Genomic DNA, 20464 nt, shown 5'->3' on the forward strand with positions numbered 1-20464 from the left:
TCCTGAATCTTTTTTTAAGCACCACCTTCTCTGAACCGTCACAGCGGGCCTTCTTCTTTTGTCCAGTCCACACCTCCACCTCTCCAGGTTCTCTTGTTCCTGGTCCCCGCTCTCACTACACATCACAACGGCAGCATATAAGGATAAAGATAACAGTGTCCCGTTAAAGGCTAAACAAACTAGTGGTTGAGAAACTGTCAGATAAAAATGGGGTGTTCATATATTATTACGCAACTACTACGAGCACTTTTTTGGGGGGGATGTTCAGTATCTTCCCCAAAGTCACTTTGCCTGCAGGAGCTGCAAATCGAACATCCGACATCCCAATTAGTGGAAAACCTGCTCCATGTCTCGAGGAAAAGCTGCCCTAACAATCACAGCCATCCAACAGTTCATCATTATCTTGGTGCCGAAGCGTTTCTCAGTCCCTGCTGCGTAAATTAGATTTAGTAACGTTGACAGACGGTCAGAAGTATCAAATGCATCACTAATCTCTATTTAACCCTCAACACTTTGAGGTGTTCTACTGTGTATAGTTTTAAATTCGGCCTGTTGATAGCGAGCAGCATATGGACTCTTTGTACGAGTCGGTTTAATTTCCTCAAACTGACCTTTAATGAAATTTCTGTGAGAAGTTATGAGAAAACATCTACCTGGTTCTTAGGATTTTATTTTATGAAGCCCAATCAAAGAACAATCCCCAGCTTTGCTGACCTTTATCTTTACTGGTGTCGTTTTGTGTTTAACTGTCAGTCGTTAGAGGATGAATCCATCTAAATGTGTGTAAACACTGATAGAAAGACAGTTTTAGACGTCTTCCTGAATGTCCCTGATCTCACTGTGCAGATGTTTGCAGCAGCACGGTTAAAGCAGAGGCTTTTATTGACCTGAAACATGAGGTGTAGGTCAGGCTGTCATTTACCCGTGGTGTTCGACAACTGTGTGGGGGAAAATCCTTCTTAAGAGATACAGACCGCTATTGACAGCTACAAGTGCCGGACCAGAACCCACAATGCCTTTCAGTAGAAAGACACGTCGGGTTTGGAATCAAGGTCGACTCACTTCCTAAAGTGGAGACTCGGCTGTTTCTCTTTTTTCCCTCATCTACATTTAAAATCCAGATGAAAGCAGCAAGGTCACACTTCTTTATCTGGGGGTTAAAAAGGTTTTCTGAGAACTTCAGGGGATTTCCTACTGAAGCTGGAAAGACGTGAAACATTTTTGCAACAATTTACTCGGTTTATGTTTGGAGTTGATCGCGAACGCTACGAGAGGACTGAAACAGTCATCTTCCTGATAACTGCAGTCAGTGGCATTTACTGCCAAAACCTAACATCGGACTCCCTTTGGTATATTTCACAATGCCTGAAGGCTGATGAAAAAGTATCTGCCCGTCCCTCAGAGGGCTGTGTGGCAGGCAGCATGCAGACGGCATCAACTCAAAATGCAGCTTCATTGCCGTCCAAAAACCCCACACACGGGAATGAGACCAGGAAAACTAAATACTGGGAATCATGGATTCAAGGAACACAGAGCAGGGGAGCACACGGCAAAGTGGGATCACATGGCAAAGAGAGACACTGACAATAAATACACAAGGCAGTGAGGCCAGGAAAACAGGTGGGAAACACACAGAGTACAAATCAGGGATAATGAGACTGTCACTACCCGATCCGTACCGGAAACCCGATCGGTACCCTGCATGCGCGAAAGGTGTCTACTTCCGGTCGAAGCGTTTTACGATAGTTATGGGTCAGAGTATCTGTTAAGATGTTAAGAATAATAAGTATCTCTTAAAATGTTTCCGATAATGAAAGAGTTAATATAATGTAGACAAAAACAAAAAATAAAAAGATAGTTACGGATCGGGACTCCCCGATCCTTACTGCACATGTGCAAAGTCGGACCGTACAAATCGGGTCTACCCGATCCGTACCGCGCATGTGCAGCGGTTTTCTTCTTCTTCTGTTCGTTTAATGGCAGTTTACACCCCAGTGTTCGAGGATACTGCCACCTGCTGACCGAGCGAATGAACCCTATTGTAAACTGAATTAGTGTCATTACAAACGTGTGTTAAATTTGATTTAGTGATAGTCGAGTGTGTTTATGCTTGTCTGTGTGGAGAGGATTGATTGGAATAGTGATGATGATGATCACTGTCAATTGCCAGTAAACACTTAATCTGGCTGATGAATCTTCACGTGACATATTACAAAGTCTGTATTATTAACTCTGTAATTAGGCGCCATTCTTCTTATTTTACGGCGCTGTTGTTCAATTGGGGGATGCTCTCTGTTGAGGAGAAAAGCATAAATTTGTTTGTATACGGATTATCCATTGTTTAAATGTCCCGGTAGTCGAAAAGGAGGCAGAGCTGTTGAGAAATGCTAGGAGCTAACTGGGCGCTAACCGTATCATTCAAATATATTGAATGTGGCAATGCTGGCAAAGAGAGGAAGTGACGTAAGATTTGCGCATGCGGGGTACCGATCGGGTTTCCGGTACGGATCGGGTAGCGACAGAGACAAGTCAAGTTAAACTCAATACAGGAAACAGGCGACCAGAATTGTTTTTAAACAAGTTAAACAGATCGACTCACTCGTGGAGCCTGCCCCAAGTGGCCATTCAAGAAATTGCAGTTAGTGACACTTTCAGCACCAGAGGTTGCTCATTTATATTCGGTTATGGGCTATATTGTGGCAGTTTTTATGCATATTAGGAGATGTTTCTAACGTCTCCTGATCGAATTTAGCTGGACAGCTGCAGATGACAGATATATGAATGTGTGATGAGCGTTATTTGCTGTTTGTTCATATGCAGTTTGCTCGTTGAATGTCTGAGAATTTGCGATTTTCTTTCTGATCTTATGCACCTGTCATCGAGAAAAGTGCAGGATATATTTTAAGTGTTGACGGTTTCAAAAGGTACCATCAGACATGAGGAGCCTTGACATTTGTGGACGGACTGACGAAGCATCAGCTCCGGTCCAGCTTTGATTTCAGTGGTCAGCAAGCCTTGCAGTTTTTTAGGACGATCCAATCGGTTCCTGTCTGTGCCAGACCGGATCAATCAATCCTAGAGAGAAGCGACTGAATCATTTCCAAATGGACACTCAGCTCAGGTGACTGCTGGCCACGGCTGGACGAACACAGCTGATAATCAGCCCGAGTGAGCCGCAGTGTAGCTCAATACGCTGAATCATTCAAATCTGTGTGTGTGAGCGTTTGAGGAGGGGCTGCCTCACTGTTCATTCACAAATGAAGTGACTCACAGTGATTATTGCTCTTACTTTTCATTTTAATTTCAGGGTCTGTCACTCAGGGAGTCCCCCATTGGTTGGAGAGGGTAACAAGAGAAGAAGAGTGTCAATAAAAGATGTTAGCAGGTCCAGCTGTCGGGTCTTTTGCTTTCTAATCTGTGGCCTTCTGTGCACTTGTGGAAAAATGAGTTGGCATTTTTCAGACCCCAAAGCTATTTGCCAACCTTTCATTCACACAAGTGGAAGCAGATAAAGTGTTTCAGGCTTCGTGTTCTCCTGTTCTTTTAGTGTTTATCCTAACATCGCCTTATTTAACGAAGCCCTTCGACGCCGATCAGCGATCTTCCCCAAACCTGAGCTGTTGCTGAGCCGAATTTGGCGACCCTCTTAACCCTTTAAAGCCGGTCAGAGCAGCACGCTCCGTTTTGCATAACTATTTTTAAATCCCTGTAGAACCGTAACTGCGTAAGCTAGCGCAATCATTTTTTTTGCATATGAAACCAGAGGAGTTGTACTTACATCTTATGCCATCAGCTTGTGCAAGGTCACAGTTTCCTTCCACATATAGCTTTGCAAAAATTGCATAAAAAGCGCTTGCAGGAACAAAAACATAATATTCCAGAAACACGCTTTGCTGATCCGATCAGCTGTTCGTAACACTTCCCACATTGAAAAAGACGTCAACGGGAACTATTGCATGTCCGACCATTTCCTGCCCGAAACCGGAAGTGACGTCATTTTCGCGGAAAATGTAGTTTTTTACTTGCAGGCCTTAAAAGCCTATACTGGTGTTTTTATAAGTCATGTTTGACTTTTCTGAATAGTTTCTGGGATGCTTAGAACTCGAATTGCACTGCTGGAAATAGTTTATTTTGGTGCTGTTTTCTTTGCAAATTTGCATCATAGGATTGTTTTTTGTTTTTCCTGCAGTATATAAAAATTGGTGTATCTCCAAAATAAAACTATGAAGACACTCAAAATAAATTTCCTGTTGTTGTAAACTATTTTTTGCAACTTTTTTGTATTTAAAGTTTTGAGGGATAAACCTCTTAAATTTCTCCAAGTAGAAATATATGTAAAAAAAAACAAAAACGATTTTAAACTTTTTTGTAGTTTATTGCACTTTTTTGCAATTAATGTAGTTACTATGGACTTAATGCATACATATTATTAAAATACGGGCTATAACAGTTGTATTGATGTATAGCAACTTGAAATGCTCCCAAAAATGGCTCTACAACATGTAAAAATATAAAGTAAGCTCTGGCGGACTTGGTTCTATGGTAGGTCTTAAAGGGTTAAAGAAGCGTGCGTTGGTGCAGCACTTCCTCTTCCAATCTTTGCTTTCACAGTTGTGAGTTTTGATTCGCAGCTGAGGCCCAGTGTTGTAATAATTCCTCCTACAAACTCAAATTCTAAGCAGGTTTTGATTTTGCTCTGTGTGCAGAATACCGCAGTTCTTGGACAAAGCATCATAACGAGAGTCAGCATGTATAGAAAATCAGCCCGATTTTTAAATTGGCTTTAAATGGTCGTAGTCGTGCCACAGAAGAAAAGCCTCATTTCTTTTATAGCTCACAGCTAGAAATATTTAAATATTGCTGTGGGTGGTGGTGAGATCTCAGAAAAAGTTTAATCTTTAAAAAGGTTTAGTTCTTCAAAACACGGGGCTGATTTTCAGCTTTTGAGAAAGGGTCAGTGAGAGGCATGTGTTTGCTATGTATATATAGCTGTGTTATGAAATGAAATTGAAAATATTAGAGGTATAATCAGCTCTCTTGGACAGAAGTTCACTTCAGGAGCAAATCAAAGAGAACAGAGTGACCCGGTCATCTGGTTGGTAGGAAACTAAGGATGGGAAGTGCTGGTGCTAGCCAGCCAGCAACAAATGAATGATAAAAACAACCAGTATATCAATTGCAGATGGTGTTTTCTTTGAAAAAGGATAATAAAAATAAAAGAAATGCTACAATGAATCACCATTAATAATTAGGAGGGCTGCCTTAATAAACTCTGAGGAAAAAATAAAAATAATATACGACGTAAAAGATTTCATCTGAGTCCTTTCTGGTCTGTGTTCTTCCTCCACACGCAATCTGTCTTGGCATAAATGCGTGGGAACCTACACTACTCATCTTTCCAAAAATGGGAGCTTTTGAGCTAAAACTGGTCCACTGTGGAGAATTTGTTTTCAACGTAAACCCCTGAGGAATTAAGAGGAGCGCAAACTGGGGCTGAAAGATGAGAGATGTTCATGGAGCTGATTGAACATATGGTTTTTGTTCCAAATAAATAATATAATGATTTAATTTAATATAATTTAATAGCTTTTCACTGCAGACAATGACGGCATTTCTGACATGTCATGAACAGGAGCTATTATGTAGGCGGGTTGCAAAGCAGCTTACAGCAGGACAGCTGAATGTTTAGGAGATGACCTAAGTGGAGCTGCTCAGCTGATGTGAGCTGGTATTAAAATAAGCTGCTGTCAGATCTTGCAGTGGGATTGTGGTTGAGCTCGACTGCATGAAGTAATATTACGCACAAAAAAAGAGAAAAGAATGAATAACAATAATAATTTGTAGAACACGCATCTGCATGTTGTCCTCCTGCTTCTGTGTTTAATCACAGCCGAGATGAACTTCATTTAAACTGTGATAAGAAGAATTTTTCTGACTTACTACTGTATGTTTTGACAGCATGTTCACACCAGTTTCAAAGAAAATATCTTTTATTTAACTTCAAGAAAACCTGAAGGTTCTCAGGATTCTCCGCATCTGCGAGTCTTTCAGGTTCAGTCTCAGTTTCTTTGTCTGATCTGTGATTTAAAGGAAGTTTTGAGGTCTCGCTATTCCTTGACCCAGTAAAAGAACACGACTTGAAGTGATAGCTCTTCTGTTGTTGAAGCTTCTGATATGCTGGTTGGATGGTAAACAAGAAATAGCAGCTGTTTCTTTCATTTCTGCTGAGACAGAGAGAGACGGGCAATTTAAGACAATGTGCTGTCATGTAAATTTAAGCCTGTGTCGCCATAAATATCATATGGATTAGACAGCTGGAGCTCTGTTTTACTCTTTTAGCTTTCTACTCTGGTTTCGCCGGGTTTCCTCTGTAAAGTCATTTCCTCTGACAGCGCTGGAATTATTTCTATTTTTTCACAGCTTTTCTGCATTTTCTTTTGCCCTCAGGGCGTGATCCTGCAGCACCCAGCGGCCTGTAGGGAAACGAACTAGAGAACCATGAAAGTCAGGCTGAAATGCAGCCCGACAGATGGACGTAATGATAGAATTAGAAAAAGTCAAAGGGCTCCTTTAAAGCAGCTGTTTTGTCTCTGGCATCAGAACGTGCACAGGAGTGTTTTAAGAAGTACAAACCACACATTTGGAAACACGATCTCGATCTCAGATCTGTGGCTCAACTCAAGTGAACGTTTCTCTACTGATAATACGATCGAAACCCTCGAGTAAAAGATTTTCCTGATTTTGCCAGTTTGTTTCTATGAAATTCACAGACACTGTTTTTACGGGAAAATATCTGCATAAAATATGGTTTAGGTTAGTCAGTGAACCTAACTGAGCGATTTTAATCCTCCAGTGTGAGCTGCTGATTTCAGGACATAATTTAAATATGGGCTCCACTAAAAATCACGTCCTAAACAGTGTCGACCCCAAACACCTTAAACCTCTAACACCAAGTGTTTCATGTTAGATGAGCAGTGTTGGGGAGTAACAGAATACATGTTCCGCCGTTACGTATTTGAAATACAAAATATGAGTAACTGTATTCCGTTACAGTTACCGTTTAAAAAGGTGGTATTTAGAATACAGTTACTTTGTTGAAATAAATGGATTACACGGCGGTACTTCCCTGTTTCATATTGTGGCGGGTCAGGACTGTTTGGGTTTTGTTTGACAGCTACGTTCTGTTGTTCCAGGTGGCAGCGTTACGGTTGCCATGGTTACAGGGTGACGCTCTCTCTCTGCGTGTTTCCTGGGTGAGAGAGGCCTTTTTGTTGTTGTTGTGCTAAGCTAATAGGCAGAATGCTACAGGTATAGCTCTAAAGAATGTAGCATCATGGGCAGTGTAGTCCGTGCTGCAGGGAGAATGGACTGCCATACACGTTATGTGTCTGTGAGCGAGGGAGGGAGAAAAAGGAAAAGTACGAGCTGTCATCCAGCAAAAACGGGAGCTGGAAGCATGTAAATATAATAATAACCACTGCAGCCAAGAAGAGCGCCTGACGAGCCCAGTTGTAAGTAAGCTATTAAGACTCGACTGTACACCGTGTTCGTGTTTTCCTCTGAAACAATAAGTTCTGTTGGAGCAGCCTTTCAACGCCTCTCTCTGTCTCTCGCTAGCAAAGTTGACCCAGACAACAAAGTAAAGCTAGTTTTCGGCTACGAGCCCGACACAGAACCCACCGTATTAGCCAGAGGTCCCTTTACTACGGTTCGGAGCCGCGGACCTTCAGTAACAGTAATAAATCACAGCAATAGTACATTCATGTAGTTGGAAACAGCATGATAATATATTAAGTAATCCAAAGTATTCAGAATACGTTACTCTCATTGAGTAACGTAACGGAATACGTTACAGAATACATTTTAGGGGATGTATTCTGTAATCTGTAATGGAATACATTTTAAAAGTAACCTTCCCAACACTGTAGATGAGTAGGGCTGTTCGATATAACGCTATAAAACGTCTATCGTTTGTTTTGTGTTGTTTACAGCAATGTTTTTAATCGTTTTGATGGTCACTGTCACTTTCTCTTATAATTAAAAATAACCACACGACAGACAGACAAGCGACTGCTTTTATGCGTTGTCGTTAGCAACGTGGCTCCGCCGTCCACTTGTTTTCCACATAAACCTTTCACAATAAAGCTGAAGAGCCTGTTGAGATTTTTCAAAATAAAATGAATCACGTTAAATAGTATGCAGAGTGTTTATCGATGAGAAGCAAAAAAGGTGCTTAAAAGTAAACCTTAGAAAACGCTTTTCCTCGCAGCACGCCGTGTAATAAATACTGACAAAGGAAATGGCGTCGTTTTAACTTATGTCTATGTATGGCTACATGCGTCAGTCAGAACACTCGACTCCAGGCGCACGACGCGCAGCTGTAAATACTTCACGCAAGTCGAGCTGGCCGAGATTCACAGAATCTACAGAAAATGTAACATTTTTGTGATTTATATCGTTGTCGGGACGATAAATGTCTTATATCGGGATATGAGATTTTGGTCATATCGCACAGCCCTGTGCATGAGCTTTTCAGACCTCGACATCATCAGCGTGGTGTTTCAACGCTAACCCGCTTATATGTTTTTATTTGTTTAAGATAAACTGTGAGGAAATAAACTCAAGAAAATATTGGATACAGCAAAAACTGATACAAATTAAAACACGTGTATTTTATTTAATTGATCATACGTTTCAATAAACGACCAGTTTAAATTTTATCTTTTATCTTTTATCAGTCCCCAGAGTCAGAACCAGACACGGAGAAGCTGCATTCAGCTTTTATGCTCCTTACTACTGATTTTATCTGTTTTGATTTTTGATTTTATATACTGTTTTGTTTGTTTGTTTGTTAATTAGTTAGTTAGTTAGTTTGCTTGTTTTAATCAATTTTAAATCATTCTTTTTATTTGTTTTTGTTTCTAATGTCACTTTGAATCACCTTGTTGTTGAATTGTGCTATACAAATAAACTTTGCTGCTTGTGTTTGTAACTCCAAAGCCACACTGTGATATCCAGCCTGACGGCGCATTTACTGCTTAGTTTTCCTGTTTATATCATGTAAAAACGCACTTATCATAATTTGTTTTTCCCGTTTCTGCACAAACTTCCATACGAGGTATAAGTCATTAGGCTGCAGCAGTCTAGCCAGAAGACTTTACTGAAATGAGACACATCGTCCTGGGCTAATGCACGGCAAACTGTGAGCTGATTGGCCGGACTTTGCTGTTGATTGTGATGTGATAACTGCAGGCTGCATGCACAAACTGGTTTTCTTCACGGTGGTCAGCAGCAGCTGAAGGAAGGCACCGAATTTCAAAACATGTTTCTTTAAGAATTTAGAGTCCCAGGACTATGAATGCGCGTAGGTTGATGTAAAATTTAATAGAGTTATTGATTATGAATAAAAATGTGCCTGGAGGGAAGTTTTGATGATCCACAGCCTTCTGCGTGCCTGTCTGTCCGTCTCCCTCTCGGTCCGCGTCTCTGACGGATGCTCTGTCTCTCTGTATGCTTTCCTGTCTGTCGGTCCGTCACACTGTGCTGAATAATTCACTACAGCCCTTGAGGGAGCTGCCAATCACAGTTCCAGTGTCTGTGTATGTATGTGTCAAGAGATCTTGCATTTCCTGATAGGTGCCCCTGTCACCCGATCCCCCTCTGTCACTTGCAGTCCTCCCTTTCTCTCTTCACGCTGTTTCTGCTTTAACTTTTAATTGTTCCCCTAAAATCCACGCAGATGGGGGAAGAAGCTGGACGAGGGGTTGCATTTAAAGTTCACGAGATCTTACACGTTTCTCACCCCTCCCTAATCGTCCTCCGAGTGTGTTTGCATATCTGGGACAGCGCATGTAGTTAGCGCATGCTCTGTGAGCGCGTGCTGCGGCGATGCATGCTGTTACCGTGTGCTCTGCAGGTATGGATGCATGATGTTAAATGAAAGCATGCTCACAAACACACTGTATACCATCTCTCATATAAATATATTTACACCACTAATTCTGCAACCAGCTAACGTCTCCTCACTTTCAAACCAAACCTGCACGCTCTTATTGACGGGTTCTGACATCCCAGCAGCGGCGAGGAAATATCGAAGGAATTACAAACAGCAGCTCACATGCTGCACTTAATTTATTTGTTGTTCAGGCTTTTTTTGATGAACATTTGTGACATGCAACATGTTCATCTGTAACCCTGCAAAGCCACGAGAAGCACTGAGCAGATGAAGGGAGATGCCACGTTAGGGTTGCAGAAGAAGCAGATGATGGATTTATAGCCGAGGGAAATGATCAGTGAAAACAGCCAAAATGTTGAAAATCAATTTTAAACCAAGCAAACCCAGACTTGTGTCCAAAACACACTGAAAATTCAGGCTGGTAGTGTACTTTCTTCAACGAATAAAACCTCTATTTTTGTCTGTAATCTCAAGTTTAAAACATTGATGGAAACATTTAATTTGCAAGAATCAGACTGCACAGAAGTGCATGGATATACAGTGGATTTTTATTTCTTAGATGCTGAAAAATAACCGATTTTTATTTTTAAAAAAACCTTTTTAAATCTTAACTTTGTGTAGTCGTTAGTGTTGAAACATGCATAGTCGAGCTTGGTCTGTCCTAAAAAACTAGTATTTCAGTTTTAAACCAACCACTTGCTTTAAAACTGAAACAGCTGCATGTAAAATGTGCACCAGTGTCTCTACTAAGATAAGATAAGATAAGATAAAACTTTATTAATCCCTCGGGTGGGTTCCTCTGGGAAATTTGGTTTCCAAAAAAGCACAGCACCGACAGAAGTTACAGAGTTACAGAATATATATATATATATATATATATATATATATATATACAAAGACATATATAGATAAAATATACAAAGGGGATAAATAGAATAAATAGGAATAAAAATAAAAATACAAGTGAATTGCACATTTCAAGCATGGAGTCTTTTGCACCGTTAACTATTAACAAAAAGCATTGCACAAAAGGTAATTGCACAGTGAAGTGAAGAGGCACTACAGCTTAGTTGTTCCCCCCTCCTTTGTCCTCCTGTTTCCCCTCCCTCTCCCCTCCAGAGAGGAGTTAAACAGTCTGATGGCGTGTGGGACAAAGGAGTTTTTAAGTCTGTTGGTTCTTGTCTTTGGGAGAAGCAACCTGTCACTGAACAGACTCTTCTGGTTGTTTATGGCCGTGTGCAGAGGATGCCCAGCATTGTCCATAATGTCCAGCAGTTTCTTTAGTAGTTGGAACCCTGGAGAAGGAAATGTTCAAACATGTATTAAATATTGTAAAGCGGTGTTTTTCATGACCTTTAATAACCCCAACAAATTATTTCTATCCCTTAATCAAACCAGAGATTTCTCCCAAAATTCAGCCCAAGCTTTCAGCCAACAGCATGTTCATATCACCACAACGGGCCTGCTTCCTACAAGTTGTTTAGCCGAACACCACAAATTGAAGCCTCTATATTCAGATTTTTGGTGATTATTCCCAAACCCAGAAGTGACAACATTTGGACAAAAGCATGGAATGCTAAATTAGCAGCTAATGGGAGGCTTATTTAGCACACTGCATCCATAAACTCTACGAGTGCATCTCACAGACACGGAGAGTTGCTAATTAGCGCTAAGTGAAATACAAATAAAATTGAACTCAGCAAAACTGGATCACATATTTCTTGGACAGGCTGTTAATTAACCACACAGCCAGCCATGTTTTGTCAGATAATTGCATATTATTGACCATAAGCACAATTAAGCGCTCCGGCTCAGTGACTGGAACTGGCTGAGGTGATGCCTGTGAGACAGATACCAGCTCCAGAGCCTGTTTCAGCATTCCCCTGTCATTCAGAGCGGTCACGCCTTTCGCTTTAATAACTTCAAGCCTTAATGAAATTTGTGAGTTATAAATATGCTCCACCTCCATACATTAGGTGTAGAAACTTAATTGTTTGCAAGCAGGCTGTAAATAAGTTTACATTTTAATATTGAAGTTCATAAGAAACAACTAATGTTTGGAGCGTTCCTCAAGTGGCGAGATGAGGAACTGCAGTTTGCTGCATGTGTTTCAGGAACAAGTAGATGGGTTATTTGAGATTGTAGGGACAAACTAGCAGGATGATCATTTCACTGCTGGATTTATTGACATTTTTGGTCAGAAGAAAAACAACCAAAATAAGGATTTATAGGTACAACAGATGTCAAATTCACATTATTGCAATTCTTTACGAGCGAATCGACCGCAGAGTTCAGTGTAATAACGTCGCGGGCAGAGTTTTCAGCTTACTGAACAGTGAACCATCTCACTGCTTGCTCTGAGCCCCAGAGCTGCTGTAATGACCCAGTTTCTCCTCAGGGATCACAAAAGTTCATCTAGTTTTACAGCCTTTTGCTGTAAATTAACGGCTCAGCCAGAATATCTCCACTTTAGTGTTTGAATTAGATCTTTATCGGCTGATAGACTGGGAAAGGCAGACTGTATTTTATCTTTTTTTCTTCTTGTTTTTGCAAGACACTGGAGGGTTTATCGTTTGAGTCAGTTTAAGCCCGACTGTTGGGGAGTACACGTCTCCCTTGTGAGCTTTATGGCTGCATCAACAAGCCTTGCTTAGCGGCCTTTAATCTTTCTGACCAATGCTTGGACTCTGTTGGTGAACACTTAAAACAGTATATATCTCAAAGGCAATTTCTTTAATCTGCTTCACACTGGGTTACAGGATATATACATGTGGAGTAAAGGGAACATTATCACTTGGAATTATGTTCAGATTGAACCTAATAATTTACATTTAGCGTCAACATTTAGAGCCAGAAAGAAAAAAACTTGGCATTAGGGCTTCATTTAATCTATGAAATGGAAGTGGAAACCTCAGGGCTGAAAACTGAAGCCAGCATATAAGTGCCAAAAACTGTCCCCCTATATACTCCCATGTTAAAAATATCGTCCATTAGAGCAGAATAATTTACAGGCCCGGACAAAAAAAAGCTTTGGCCATTTTCCCCTTTGTGACAAGTGACGTGGGTGAATTTTTACGACTCGCCCTCTAGAACTGCAATAAAGCTTAAAGTCACTGAACTGGACCTTCTCATTGGTGTTTGCGGTGTTGGTGTCTTATGGAGCCTTTTTAGTGCAAATATCACACTAATGATATTACCTGCACCAACAGGCCATCAACTACGTTAGTCCTCCAGTTTTGTTGAGTGGTTTGCATGTAATATATTAATTCCCATATTTTATGTAAATTATAGTATATTTACAATATAAACCTTGAAGTGACTGTTGTTGTGATATAATACACCCCAAAACAGGGTGATATCTGCAGGACACTGGCCCTTGAGGAGTTCCCCACCCCTGATGTACAGACTGGATGATCTGATGTCGTCGTGTTGGTGTTGTTCCCAGATCATCATACTAAATGTTGTTCCAGGTTTAACATTGCAAGTGACCAATCTATAATCCAGTTTTGTTGTGACGTTATTCTTTTGCGGGCCAAGCCATTCCTGCATTTATGAAATCCCAATGTTGCAAGGACAATATCAATTCTGCTTACCGTTTATTTAAGGGTTAGTGTGAGGGTCCGTTGATCGGCGGACAGAGGCAGTTTCTCGCCGCTTAAGTACAGTTTTTGGTTTTACGGCGGTTTTTCCCGAAGTCGCAAAAGTGTGACGTCACAACATTCTGATTGGTCACTTGCAATGTTGATCCTGGAACAACATTTAGTATGATGATCTGGGAACAACACCAACACGACGATATCAGATCGTGCGTACAGACTATGATGAAAGCATAGACATGAGTGTGGAGGTGCATGTAGCCACAGTGATGTCACCCGTTATGAAACCTCAAGTTCAGCATTGTGACTCTTGGCGTTTTGGTGTTTGGAAACCAAACGTTATGAGGGAGTCTAAGGAGCTTGAAGACGTTTCACCTCTCATCTGAGAAGCTTCTTCAGTTCTAAGGTCAAATGGTGGAGAGTCCCAGATTTAAACCTCGTGGGAGTGTCCCCCCAAAGTGGGACAAAAGGACCCCTGATGATCCTCTAATCACATAAGCCAAGGTGTGAAAGCGGGTGTGGGTCACAATCAGCCAGGGTTTCGGGTGAATTCATTGTGAAACCTGGCCCCACCCTATCATGTGGTTTCCTGAGGTGAGATGGCCCAGGATGTGAGTGGGCGTTAAGGCGTCTGGGAAGAGATATCAAAACTGGATTATAGATGGCAGACAGTTGGTGTGTCGTATGAAGGAGTCTTTTGCGTTGCCCCCTGTTGGCCACTAGAAAAAATGCAGATTTAAGGCACTTTTTATGGTTTTATGTTATATAGTGAAAAGTGCTGGAAATTCCCCTGGTAAGCACCAAAATGTAGAATTAGTGAAATTAGTTAACATTTCAGAACTGAGTCGACCTTCTTTGATCTCATGATTATCTGTTTTTTTTTTTACCCCAAACAGATAAGAGTCATATTTCCTGCAGCTGCTGGATGTTTCTCATAAACATAAATATAAGCATGTTTACGCACATGTGTTTTTTGGAAGGAAGAAAAAGAGGGTAATTATAATTATAATACATTTTGTTAAACAGAAACGCAGATGCATCATCAGGTAAATAGCAGCTGAACTCCAAATGTCATCAACGAATTACTGAAGCACTAAATTTAGCCATGAGCTCAAAACATCCTCCTGTCCATCTTGTGTTGTCTGCTTGTCGGATCTGCTGTTTTAATGTGAACATCCCTGCTTCTCTTTATTGTGTCCGCGTGGGTTAACCGCTCAAAACCGATGATCGATGCACGGACAAATGGGGGGGATGCATATAGATAAATGGGCGCGTATCTATATATGCAGATAGATGGTGTAATCTGGGACAGGACATGGACTCGGGCCTGCACAGGGTTTGTTAGTTCTTCTCTGCGTGCGCTTCAGTGGTGCATGTTATTAGCGTGTACCCTGCAGGTGCACACGCACGCACGCACATAGACACACAGATTTTTCTTTCACTTCTGGTCTCTCCCTTTCCTTCGTTCATACAAACACATTCAGACACGTTCTCCTCGAGTGTGTGAACTTTATGTTCAAAGCCCAGAGGAACAGTTGTATCGCTGTGGATTCTAGTTTTCTCTTTCTGAGCTCTCTGAACTCGCACACTCTCTGATCTGTCTCTCCGGATTTTCCTCTGCGCGGCTGTGTGTTCGCGTTCGAGAGGAAAGTCCTACAAATGTGAGGAACCTTTGTCTGTCCAAAGACTATTTTTGGGCTTCAATCAGTTCCGAATTCAATTTTTGATATTTTATCAAGTTGTCATTTTGCTTCTCATTGAACACTTTAATGACAATAATAATTCTGTTTGTATGCACTGAAGGATTTGCATTTGATGCTGTTATGCTCCCAGGTTAGAAGCGATGCATTTAGTGTTTTGACTCCATCTTTAGAAATGGAAAATCTAGCACATGATGCACTTTGTTCTTGTTCAAGCTTTCTTGTGAACCTGCACTCGTCTGGTCTACTCTTGCTAAAGTAACAGAAGAAGAGGAAGGTAAAACGTTTTTTCTCTAAAAATTCTGCCACCATTGCTTCCACACTGACATGGCCTCTGATGTTATCCAAAGTTTGCAACTAGCAGTGAAGCTACGTGTTAACTATTCAAGTTGTTTTTAAAACTGAGACATTTTTAAAATATTTGATATTTCTCACTTTGTTCTTAATGATTTGGAAGAGCACAAATACACAACACTGTGAAAGTAGCAACTTTATTTCCCATTGGTTGACTCATGTGGGAGTGGGTTGGTACCTGTAACACTGACATTAGGAGACACTGAAGGAAACCTGATTCAGGTGGAATATGTCGAAAGCTGTTATTCAGCTCGTGCTTAAACTGCTGAAGTTCGTAGGTCACGACGCATGGTCTCACACTATACAGCTCTGATGCGACCTGAGTGCTCACACTGTGCAGCAGTGTCCATCCAACATCGTGATAATTTTGTGAGGCCACATCGTAAAGGCTCTGGTGAGCTTGCCAAAGTTCTACAAGTTAGGCCTCCATCGCTTATGTCCAGATCAAACGCTGCACTGCCGTGCTGCTGCGTCTTTTTCATTTCCATTTCTGTGGAACAGGTTTGATTTTCTTGCGACCATATGATTGCTGATCGGGAGCTGGTTGTGAGGTGTTAATTGCTTCTCGTGTATGCTACACGATGCACAAGGCGATTAAGGCGAACCTCGGGCCGATCCCCAAAACGGTCGCATGACTGAAAAATCGCCTCAAAATGGGCCAAAAATCGCACTGTGTGTGCCCAGCTTTACAAAAACAAATATTTTTTCCATGTTTATTTCTGGAAGTTTCAGGACAGAGAGTAACACTGTTACTGTTACTGTACAGCGCACCTGCTGGAATGGTTTAGCCGATCGTGCTGAAGGACAGCGACCTCATACCACGGCAAGGCGTCTGCCCCTTTAACCTGTTCCGTCACCTGTTTTTTATCATCTCATTGATACTTTTCTGCGTTCATAAGAATCCCTACTCCTCTGTGAAACATGCACACAATGATCTCCTCACCCAAACTGTGCGGCTCACATTTGTTTTACTCAGTGGATTTTATTCTCATTAGTTTATCCAGTACAGCCAAAAGGTTCTGTACTTCACCCATTACAGTCACCAGTGAGTTGTGGATTCTGAGCTACTGTGTGGTTGTTACAGCGGTTAACACATTTGCCTTAAATGTGACTGATCTCTCAGCCTCAGGCCAGTGCTGGTCCCAGTCCTGGATAAATGGGAGGGTTGTACCAGGAAAGGGATCTGGTGTAAAATCTGTGCCAAAGCAAATATGAGGATTCATCCTCTGTGGTGACAGAACAGGAGCAGACACACATGCTATTATACTGTTACTTCATCTCTATAAACAAGTTTGTTGTTTTCCTGCATGCTGTAGAACTATGTCTATAAAATATAGGTGCATTTTCCCACATAACCCAAGTTTAGCCTTTTTCCTCCTTCTGTCACTATGACAGGGGATCATTTTTCCTGCTATGACCTTTCCGACTGCTGCATGCCCACTAAAGGGATTGTATTCAACATTAACAACCAACTTGAAGACGAATGCTGGCCAAAAGTCATTAATCACCACAGGATTATTGGTGGCTACACTTTAATACTGTTCTTTGCCTCTGTGCCACACAAACACTGGAAGCCAGATCCACATCTACAAAAAACAAAATCTAAAACATAAATGGAAACAACCAAAAACACAGCACTTCTAAATGAATCATGGCGACTGTCTGTTATTCCTGGGTTGCTACAATGTTTCATGCCTACTTTTTGATTTCTCTTTATCGATTGCGTGCTAAACGAGGTAGTCGGTGCAACAAGGCTGTAGGGTAGAGTCGAGCAAAACAGTTCGACTGAAGTCTGTGTGAGCTGAAAAAACTACTTACAGATTACATAAACTTGCTATTCGAGGTTCATACTGATGCCTGTTGGTTTGTTATTCTGTCGTCATGCATCAGTATAAGAAAGCTTGTCATGTCTTTAAATAATTTGAACAGTTTAATCTTGGGCTGGGCCATATCATACCGTTCACGGTAACACCGGTATAATGTTGGGCAACGATAAGAAAATTAAATATGGCGATAGAATATGGGTAAAACGTGCATGTGCAGTGCCTTTGTTTTCATACGCACATGGAGGAAAAAGCGTGCCGGCGACGCAGAATGAGAAGGGCGAAAGCGGATCGTTGAATGAAACGGATGAACCAGAATTGGTTTGTAAAAATGCTGCAACTTCAGTGGTGTGGAACTGGTTTAGCTTTTGTCCGTCAGATACACAACAAAACACTATTTTTGGTAGCGCATGCTAGCGGGCCGTCGTTATTACCGTGTTGTTTGGAAAATACGGCACACTTAAAATCAATCCTGTGATTTTTCTGAAAATCAACAGAGCCCCTTATAATCCCGTGTGCCTTATGTATGAACTCTGGTTGTGTTTACTGACCTCGAAACGATTTTATGTGCACGGCGCTCGAAAATCTGTCAGATGTTTCAGTACGACTTTGCTAAGCTACGAAGCCGCACCGCTTGATGGATTGTCGGAGCATTACGGCTATCGTAGGCAGGAGCCTCGCGGAGTAGGCTACAATGCGGTAATATTACCGTATTGTGTGTGTATAACCTCTTTAAGTTTTGTGGGTATTATACATGGTTATGCTGAAGATATGTCGGCCAGTTTCCACTGGAAATGCCTTTTGGTTAAACTGTCAGCAAGGAATTTGCATTTGCACTGTTAACTTTAATGCACTTAAAAAAGCTGCTTGTTTAAGATAAGATAAGATAACCTTTATTAGTCCCACACGTGGGAAATTTGTTAAGTGAAAATACATTGATGTTTGTTTTTTTTTTGCACTAATAAAGTTGTGGAGTTGTAAAGTATTTTGTCTAGTGTCAATTATATCGTCAGTTATATCGTTATCGCAAATTTTCAAATGTATATCGTGATAAATGTTTTTGGTCATATCGCCCTGCTCTAGTTTAATCATTATGTAATATGAAAAAGTATAAAACGCTCGCTGATGTGAGGCACATACACGCGGTGCATACACGACTGGAGCGTCTCGGGTTCATTTCAGGCACCATCTCCACACACAGTAACCTTAATCACAGCAGCTTTATCACATTTTGAACCACCGTGTTGCGTTTTCTGGCTAATCGCCCATTGCTCTTGGCCCACTGCGACCTTTTTTTTGTTCAACAGTGGCGAAGACTGAGAAATAATAGAGTTATAATAATACTGTTAAGCTTAACCCGTGCAACCCCGAACCCTCTATTAGAACTCATGAGCTCATGTTACTGAAATAAAACATGAGAGAGATCTGATGTAATGCTACCAGCAACTGCTGTGTTTGGCCCCGAGTCTTTGAGCATAGTCCTAACAGTCTAGACAGCCTCGCTTCACAGAGAAACAGTTGTATAAAGTGTTGATTTAATTTTGCATATCAACCGTATCACAGTGAAGAATAAAGGAAGCGGAGTATATCTGCTGTAACTGACCTCGGTCTCCTGAGATAATGAATCAGCTGTTGCATCTCGCGGTAGATATTCGCAGACGTTTCTCAGCTTTATTGGAGGTAATGTGTTCGGATCTGAATGTAACGGACTGAATGAATGATTTCAAGGTTTCCTACGACAGTCGCGGCGTAAGAGAGTAAAATGGTGATTGTGTTTGACAGAGGCAGACTGTAAAAGATGAACTTTAATATTTAGACACATTTGGAGTATGGATCTAAGAAGAGCGATGCTGACCTGTTAGTTGGTTTTTGACTGAAATATCTCAGTAACTATTACGCAGGAGGCTGTGACAGTGTCTCATAAGGGTTTAGCTGTTTGTGACGGGACACATAAAAGTTAGCAATGAGTCTTCTAGGACTCTAGACTGAGCTAGGACTGAGCAATCACCCCTGTCTGCAGCCATCAAGAGGTCATTTGTGACTTTCAGGAGAGGTGTTTCTGTAGAGTGTAACTTTCTAAAACCTGATTGAAATTTATCAAGAATATTATGCTTCTCCAGCGCTTTCTTTACTTGTAGCCAAACGACTTTTTCTAAGATTTTAGAGATAAAAGGAAGTTTTGTGATGGGCCTGAAGCTTGACTGAAGTGTTGGATCCAGGTTAGGCTTTTTCAGCAAAGGTTGAATAACCCCCTGTTTAAAGCACCTGGGGACAGAGCCAGATGGCAAGGAACAGTTTATCAGCGTGACTACAGAGGGCCCGATGGTATCAAAAACTTTACAAAATAAATGAGTAGGTAAGACATCAGCTGAACTCGTTGAGGGTTTCAATTGGGTCAGTATTTCCGATAGATCTTTTAAAGAAACTGGGAGGAAAGATTCCATAATTATGGCGTGTGGAAGATCATGGTTGGTGGGGTTACCTAAGGGAGTTATGTTACCTCTTAGGCAACTAATCTTATCTTGAAAAAAATTTAAAAATTCACTACAGTCCTTATCTGAAAAGACAGGTGTACATGGCATTGGGGGGAGACGATGCTACTCAATGTATCAAAGACAACTTTAGGATTTCTTTTTCCTACTGCAAGTAGTTGGGAGAAATAAGTGGCTCTTGAGTCTTTCACCATGTCATTAAAGGTAGATAATAGTTCTTTTAAGTGGAGCTTATGAACCTCAAGTTTTGTGATTTTCCACAGGCGCTAAGTTTTACGGCACATTCGGCTAAAGCTGCGGATAGCTTCTGTGAACCAGGGCGGGCATTTAACAGTGGTGCCTTTCCTGATTTTAAGAGGAGCCACTTTATCTAGAATTTTTTGACATTGCGAGTTGAAGGAGGCCACATGCTGATCTAGATCATCTGTTTCAGATAAATTGTTATCAAACAATTCCATAAATTCTTCTACCACAGAGTCGTTAATAAATCGTGAACGCTTCATATAAACAGAGGGTAGAGTGTCACGGGTGAAAGAGAGATCAA

At 41.2% G+C, this 20464-nt stretch overlaps 1 protein-coding gene and 1 long non-coding RNA gene across 2 annotated transcripts in view; both read left to right on the plus strand.

Annotated features, from left to right (window-relative positions):
- Positions 1–20464, plus strand: part of xkr7b (XK, Kell blood group complex subunit-related family, member 7b) — a 125137-nt gene that overhangs the window by 7060 nt on the left and 97613 nt on the right. The gene's annotated exons all lie outside the window — the stretch shown is intronic.
- The window catches only part of LOC146494144 (uncharacterized), a 44707-nt gene that overhangs the window by 2764 nt on the left and 21479 nt on the right, over positions 1–20464 (plus strand). Inside the window, exon 2 of the long non-coding RNA XR_014871538.1 lies at positions 1–20464. This exon is cut by the window's right edge and continues 21479 nt beyond it. This is a non-coding gene — a long non-coding RNA (uncharacterized LOC146494144).

This window comes from Neolamprologus multifasciatus, chromosome 20, assembly GCF_963576455.1.
Source record: "Neolamprologus multifasciatus chromosome 20, fNeoMul1.2, whole genome shotgun sequence".
In the NCBI taxonomy this organism is placed as follows: domain Eukaryota; kingdom Metazoa; phylum Chordata; class Actinopteri; order Cichliformes; family Cichlidae; genus Neolamprologus; species Neolamprologus multifasciatus.